Raw genomic sequence first — 6852 nt, 5'->3', positions numbered from 1 at the left:
ATCATCACCTTCATTGTTCTTGCGTTAGAGACTATGAACACATTTTTTTTTCTTACATTTCATCTAGAAATTTTGTGTTTTAAGTAGGAATGAGGGATTCACCAATGCAGTGACCAGAATTTTACACATAAGATTTGAAGAGAAACTGATTTTTTTTTTAATAATAAGTAAAAGAACCCATTTGTGTAGCAAACCTCAAAATTTGCCTGAATTTTTAAGATAGTCTGGACACTGAAGAAATTTTGCTTGAAACAGAGGTTTGGGCCAATTTCCTTCATCCCCTGAGGTTACATGTTTGTTCTGTTTTGTCATTGGGGGTACTTCTGTGGAAAAGTTTGAGAAGCTCTGCCCTGAGATGACCTTGACTGCTAACGTGGAAGTTGCTCTGTGGGCAAGTCCCTGACGTGTGAGCCGATGTCCCGGGCTTGAGAGCACTTGCCTGGCTCAGTGGTCCGCATCTATTGTTTTTCCTGGGCCTGCCTCAAGATGTCAAGAAGCAGATCTCCGAAAACTATTATTACCCAGGACAGAAAAGTTAAAACACTACGAAAGGCTGTAGAGTGGAAAGAGAGCCCCAACCGGTCACCCTGTCCCCTCCCTATGATTTCCGTTAAGTCCCCGCTGCTGATAGCTTCTCCCGGACTTTTCCAGAAATGTTATCTGTTCAAATAAAGATTTTTTTTTTTTTTAACCAAAATGGGATCCTAGCAGACTTGTTCTGCAGATTTTATTTTCTTATTTATCAACACATTTTGGCTCTGTTTTCCTATGAGCCCCTGCCATTTTCCCTGATGTTTTCAGCAGCTATAGTGGATTCTGCATGTATTAACGACCCTCCTTTAATAGACCCTGGGTTTTATTATTTCCTATACTTTTGCTATTTCCAGAAACGCTTTAAGGAGAGTCCTGTGCAGACATCTTTTTGTAAGCGTGTGAGCAGATCGATAGGGGAGATGCTGGGCCAAAGCTTCGTGCATTTAAACCTCTGGTGGACAGGGTCGGGCTGCTCTCCTACAGGTTGCCCGCAGTGTAAACTGTCACCAACAGTGGGAGATCCATCTAGGGAACGGGACCTTAAGGAACCTCGAAATTCGTCTCCTCTGGTCGACATCCCGGGGGCGTACGGGGATGTTATCATCTGACGCCTGTCAAGGACAAAAATCTGGTTATGGCTATCGGGATCAGATTCGGATGGCTTTTGAAGAATGTGGTTGCTTGCATGGCTTCTAGGATTCCAAATGGAGACCAGACACGGGTGGGAGGCTGGGGGGGGGCAAATAAGAGTCGCGGATGAAAAATACCTATACGCCGAACTCTTTATTAATTGTATTTATTTTTTGCTATGTAATATAGTTTTCACTGTAAAAAAAAAAGTGGAGAATATGAAAACATGCAAAGGAGTTAAAGCTACTGATGTGTGGGTAATTAAATAATGGTAATTATTTAAATTTAAATAGTTAAATTATTCGATGATAATTTGGCAGCGCTAATTGTTTAAACCATTATTTAATATATTAAGTTATTAAATAAAACTGCTTCGAGCAGAGGTAGTTGACACACAAAGCAGTTAATAAAAATAGTTTCCATGTGGAGACAGACTGTGTGGATATGGCCCTTTATTTTTGAAAACTAGTTGTTAAATACTTTGAATACCTCTCCTGTTGTATACTGTGGGTGCGGAAAGTTTGAAAAAACAGATACTGCCAAGTTATACCATATGAATTATTTACCAAAGTCTGCGGCGACCTTAATGATTCGTAACTCTCTTTCATCCTGACATTACCTCCCTGATGACTTATTCCTTTGCATTTTTTTAGTGACTGCATGTAATGGGATGAATGTAACACCATCCTTTTGGCTAATCCAAATATCATTAGGCATTTTGATGATTTTCAACATTTTAATGTCAAAAACATGCTGAATATTTTTGAGTGTACTATGCTCTCTACCTTACGCCCTTCTTAAATTCTTTCCTCAGGATATGTTTTTGGTTGTGGGATCACGAGTTCAAAGGTTATGTACATTCTTAAGTCTTTGTCTTCCGTTTTGCCGAAGTGACCTCTAGAAAGGTCGCATGACTTCAGACTGTCATTAGTTATGTGTAATAGTACTAATACCACTTCCCTGCTACCATGTGGTGCTTCTTCGTTGTTTTATAGGGAAATAAACAACCAAACAAAACAAAAGAAACGATGCATCTCATTTTAAAACTGTGCTTGTTTATTACTGGTAAGTGGTATCGTTTTCACATTTCACATGCTGTAAGTTCTGTATGATTTACGTATGTGTTCATTATTTGTTGCAAATAATCTTTCCTGTGTTTCTGGGAATTACTCAATAATTTTTTTTTTGAAAAAGAGATTTGACATAGAGTCAAGACTATCTTTTCCTTCCCCGTTCTGTGAACTAGCTGCAGACTAGCAGTGATCTTTCGACACAGGGTCCCGAAGCTCAGAGGCGAAGAAGTATATAGGTGGAGTATAGAGGACGGGTGGGTGTCCTTGCCGAAGGCCCGTCATCAGAGTCTGGTCATGGACAGCCGTCATTCCGTGGACTCTAGAGGAGGCGGGAGCCCAGGGCAAGGTTTGCTTACTGCTGCCTGGATTGCCTCGAAAGCTTCTTGCTAAAAGATGCTCCTCAAACCTGGCCACTTCTCTAGCGATCTGGGACACAGGCTGTATGTCGTTAGCACCTCGTAACATGGAGCATATTGTTTCAAAATTCCAAGCAGGCACTGTGATATTGAGCCTCCTTCTTTATCCTCGGTGGCTGCTGGGGTAGCAGGCTGTCCTTTCATCCTTGTAAAATGCCTCCCTGGACCTAAATGTCACTTCAGGCATTGGAACCTTGGATTGTGTCCTCATTCAAAGCCCATCCATCTTTAGTCAGCAGTACTGGAGTGGCATGGAATGCAAAGCCAGCTGTTTTCTTGGTGGGGGTCATTATTAAAATGCTTCGAATTCCTGCAGCCTGTCTTGCTACCACACAGAGAATGAAGCCCGCACTGAAAGCAGAGAGGGAAAGAACCTGGCCTGTCGACATCCTGGGACCACTTATTCCGCTGGCCCCAGAGCTCCCTGCAGGGAGTTTTTATTACATGAGATGTCACATTCCTCTATTGATTATGCTGGTCCCAGTTGGGATTTCTGTTATTTGTGGCCAGAGCCTCCGGTGGATGCTCAAACCACAGGAAGCCCCACGGCCTCTCGGCATGTCCCGGGAGCGGTGTCTGCAAACGTAAGGCAGCGTGATTCTTTTGCAAATCTTCTCCAAGGTGAAAATTCCTTTCCATTCTCCTCTAGTGAGCCATCCTCCCACCTCTGCCGAGGTTTTCACGTTCATTCCTCCCACTCTCCTGGGCAAGGCTAAGAAACCCCCCGCCCTCTGCAAGTTTCCCTATCAGGCTCCTGTTTATGAGGGAGGATGGGTAACTGCTCGTCAGTCGGCGCACAGCTCAGGAGTGAGGGGACGCTCACTAGCGGGGAGGCAGAGATTTTCAGTCCGAGGAGATGGGAGACCAGTCGTGTTGGCTGTGTGCAGTTTGCAGCATCTCCCCAATCCGGGAACTTTGAGCTGCCTGGATACGGCTCCCGAAGGTACCGAGAAACGGGGCAGTGGGCTTTGGGGTGGTTAGATGGCTGGCCTGATGCTACTGTCCCTCAGGACTCAGTCTCCTTCCTCCTCGGTGCCTTGCCCTCCTTGAAATTGACCCCATCCTCCAGCTGGTTTCAAGATGGTGGCATCAACTTGAGAAATACCAATCTGATGAATGAGGGAGACGGTCTGCCTGCGGCTTTCTCTCAGGAGAGGGGACGTTCCCACTCCTGCCTCCCTGGACCCCCACCTGCAAGTTCCTCTCACGTCTCATTATCGTTTTGCAGGCTTGCCCTGAGGAAATCACTGGCCGCCAAGACTGGAGGGCCCCCCGCCCACGCCCCGCCTTGGACAGAGACATGGGAGTGGGGTGGGTGTCTGAACAAAACGGGGGTTCTTTTAGGAAGGGGGATGAGGATACTAGATCCTGTGACGACCCGGGGAGCCGTCTGTCCATGTGGCTTGCAGAGTTTCGCTGCGTTCCAGGACTCGGGCTCTAATATTTCTAACACCCACCTCGACCCCACGAGGCTGTATCACCGCAGAGGCGTCGACTGTGCTTAGAGGGTAAGAAGTTTTTGTAATTATTAAACAACCCTTCTTCTAAAATCCTGTGGTCATAGAGTTTGCAAGTGGGCCGCTCAGGGAGGTCCTTTCCCAGGGGGTGGGTGGAGGGCGGCCAAGTGCACTGTGCTACGCTCTGTGAGGCCCAGGGTCCCCAGATGCAGGCTGTGCCCTGGCTGGATGCTCTTCCCCTCGAACCATAGAAAAACACCGTCGGCAAGAACAGGCCCGTTCATAATAACGGGTGGGTTTTCCAGGTACCAGAGGGCATTACACTGGGGAGCCGGGTCAGTCACAGACCTTTCCGTGGAGGATGTGTCTTCCTGCCCCCACTCCGGACCACTTGGGCCACCCAACAAATGACGCCCTGGGGCCCTGGCATGCAATTAAAAGTGAAGAAATGCTTAATCGAATCATGCCACTTGAAGTGAGTTGGGCTGGAATGAAAAAGCTGACCAGCGCAGCCCACAGTGGAAATTTACCAGGTCCAGGCAGACACTGAATACTCCCGGCTGTTTCGAAACAGATACCGCTGTGTCCTGTGAAGTTCTGAGATCTGTTTGCAGATGTTTAACAACCTTTCCACTAATGAAGATCGCTTCGGGGCATCTCACAGACACATGCAGCTCCCCCGGCCCCCAACCCCCGAAGCGTGCACGGGAGAAGCAGAAACCCACAGTAGGCACCCCAAATATCTCTTCAAACTGGCTGGAACTCATGAATCCCCTCTATCATCTGTTGAGACAGCTCTCATTTAAAAAAAAAAAAAAGTTTATTTATATTTTTTCCCCTCAAAAATGTCATGACTAACTTTCCATTCATTATCAAAATAGTCTTTGGCCACTAATTTCCCTTCTTGGTTAAAATAAACAAAGAAGCAAACCCCGTTGGCATTGCACGGAGGATGCTCTCTGCTGTAAACAAGAGAAAGCTTTTCTTCGCGGATCTTGAAGGGCGTCCCGTGAGACTTTCCTGTGCATGCGTCTCTGCGTTTCAGCTCCCCTTGGCATGGAGGGCGAGCAGACACTACCTTGAACATGCGAAGGCTAATTGTCAAATCCTTCAAGGCCCAGCTCCGGTTTCTCAGGCCAGGCCCCCTGCACCCCAACCTCTGGGTCCGCAGCCGAGAGTGTGGAATTGCCTGACCTTGACCCTGGGGCTGGTTACCATATGACCTTGAGCAGTTATTCACCTCTGCAGGCCTCAGTTTCCTCAGCCATAACATGAAGCTGAAAGATCTTATGATCTCTAAGCTTCCCTCTGCACTGAAACTCTAGGATTTGAATCTACGATGTCTAAATGAACAAAAAAAAAAAAGAGGGGGGAGTGTTCTTTTTTAAAAATTAAATTGATTGGGCTGACATTGGTCTGTCACATTACATAACTTGCAAGCGTACAATTCCATCATCTGCACCTCACATCGTGCGCTCACCCCCCAAAGTCTTGTCTCCCCCCTTTACCCTCTTCACCCTCCCCCCGCCCCGTTTCCCTCTCATAACCATCTTGCTGTTGTCTGTGTCTTTGAGTTTGTTTGTTTGGTTTGTTCATTCGTTGCTTTCTGTTGTACATCAAGAGGGGGTATTCTTGAGCAAAAGAAAAAAAAAAACCTAAAGTTTTGGGATTCAGGAATATGTAGTGAAGGACTAGGTACGAGTGAAACGTTTCGTTTTGAAAAGGGGGAACACGAGCCAAGTCAGTCAGAAAACCAACTCGTCCAGGGTTTGCTTTCCAACAGCACCACCGAGAGCTTTCCCAGACCCCCAGAATCTACTCTGCGATTGGAGGCGCAGAAACTGGGTGCAGAAGACCCCTCCCTCCACCGCGCCGAGCCGGGGGACTTCTGTATTAGGTCCCTCCTGTTCTATGGCCTCCCCTGTGCGACTGTCGGGGGGACTCTGGAATGCTGGGTTAGGCTGCAGGCCGCCTAGACAGATGCTGAGGGGCCTGGGGTCAGGGCGAGTCTCCTGACCCCAGAGAAGAGTAGAGGCCTCAGGAGGGACTCACCTTCTATCAAGATAAAACGCTGAGTACTCCATGATAAATGTGGCAATTGACAGATGAGGCACTGACCGGCTTCCCTCAAGTGTCCCCTGGGCTGGCCTCCTGAGGACTTGCTACGTAGAGGAGGTGTGAGGCGGAGAGAGGGGGTACTGTTGGGAAAGTGGGCCCATTCCGGGTTGGCCAGAAGGAGACATCGTTATCTCTGCCGGGGAGACTCCTCCGTCTGGGACACCCTTGGGGATGGCAGCAGTAATGTGACCAAACTTTCTGGAGACTCCTGATCTGTAATGTAAGGTCCTGCAAAGGGATTAGGTCTCGCAGACACAGCAGTGAACCCCAGCGACACAGGACCCGGGTCCCCCTTGAAACGGGGAGGCACTCGAGGGGGCGGAGGCTTGGAGTTGCAGCTCAGCGCCAGGTGGGAGCTATCACAGCTGTCCCCTGCTTCAGGGACGTAAAGGTGGCTCCGACGGTGTGGTGACAGCCGTCTCTCAGTCGCGGCTCCCCGTGCAGGCCAGGAGAGGGATGCTTGTGCCACTTTCAAGGGAAATGAGAAAAACGAGCGTGATACAGTGCTTTCTTCCACAAATCTTAATTCATTTAGTTTAAAAGACTGTTCTCTATGTTGAGATTGTGTCTTCTCCAATGCTGAAGTTCAAAATGCCCTCTTTTATGAAACAAAGGCAATAGGTG

General features: G+C 47.8%; 1 long non-coding RNA gene across 2 annotated transcripts in view; it reads left to right on the top strand.

Moving 5' to 3' along the window:
- Window positions 1-2339: 2339 nt before the first annotated feature.
- The window catches only part of LOC118601665, a 28713-nt gene continuing 24200 nt past the window's right edge, over window positions 2340-6852 (top strand). For both annotated transcript variants that reach the window (XR_004950487.1, XR_004950486.1), the window contains exons 1-2: window positions 2340-3596; window positions 3882-4161. This is a non-coding gene — a long non-coding RNA (uncharacterized LOC118601665). The remainder of the gene's footprint in view (window positions 3597-3881; window positions 4162-6852) is intronic.

This window comes from Rousettus aegyptiacus, unplaced genomic scaffold (assembly GCF_014176215.1).
Source record: "Rousettus aegyptiacus isolate mRouAeg1 unplaced genomic scaffold, mRouAeg1.p scaffold_m13_p_4, whole genome shotgun sequence".
Taxonomy (NCBI): domain Eukaryota; kingdom Metazoa; phylum Chordata; class Mammalia; order Chiroptera; family Pteropodidae; genus Rousettus; species Rousettus aegyptiacus.
This window is presented reverse-complemented; position numbering and strand designations above follow the sequence as displayed.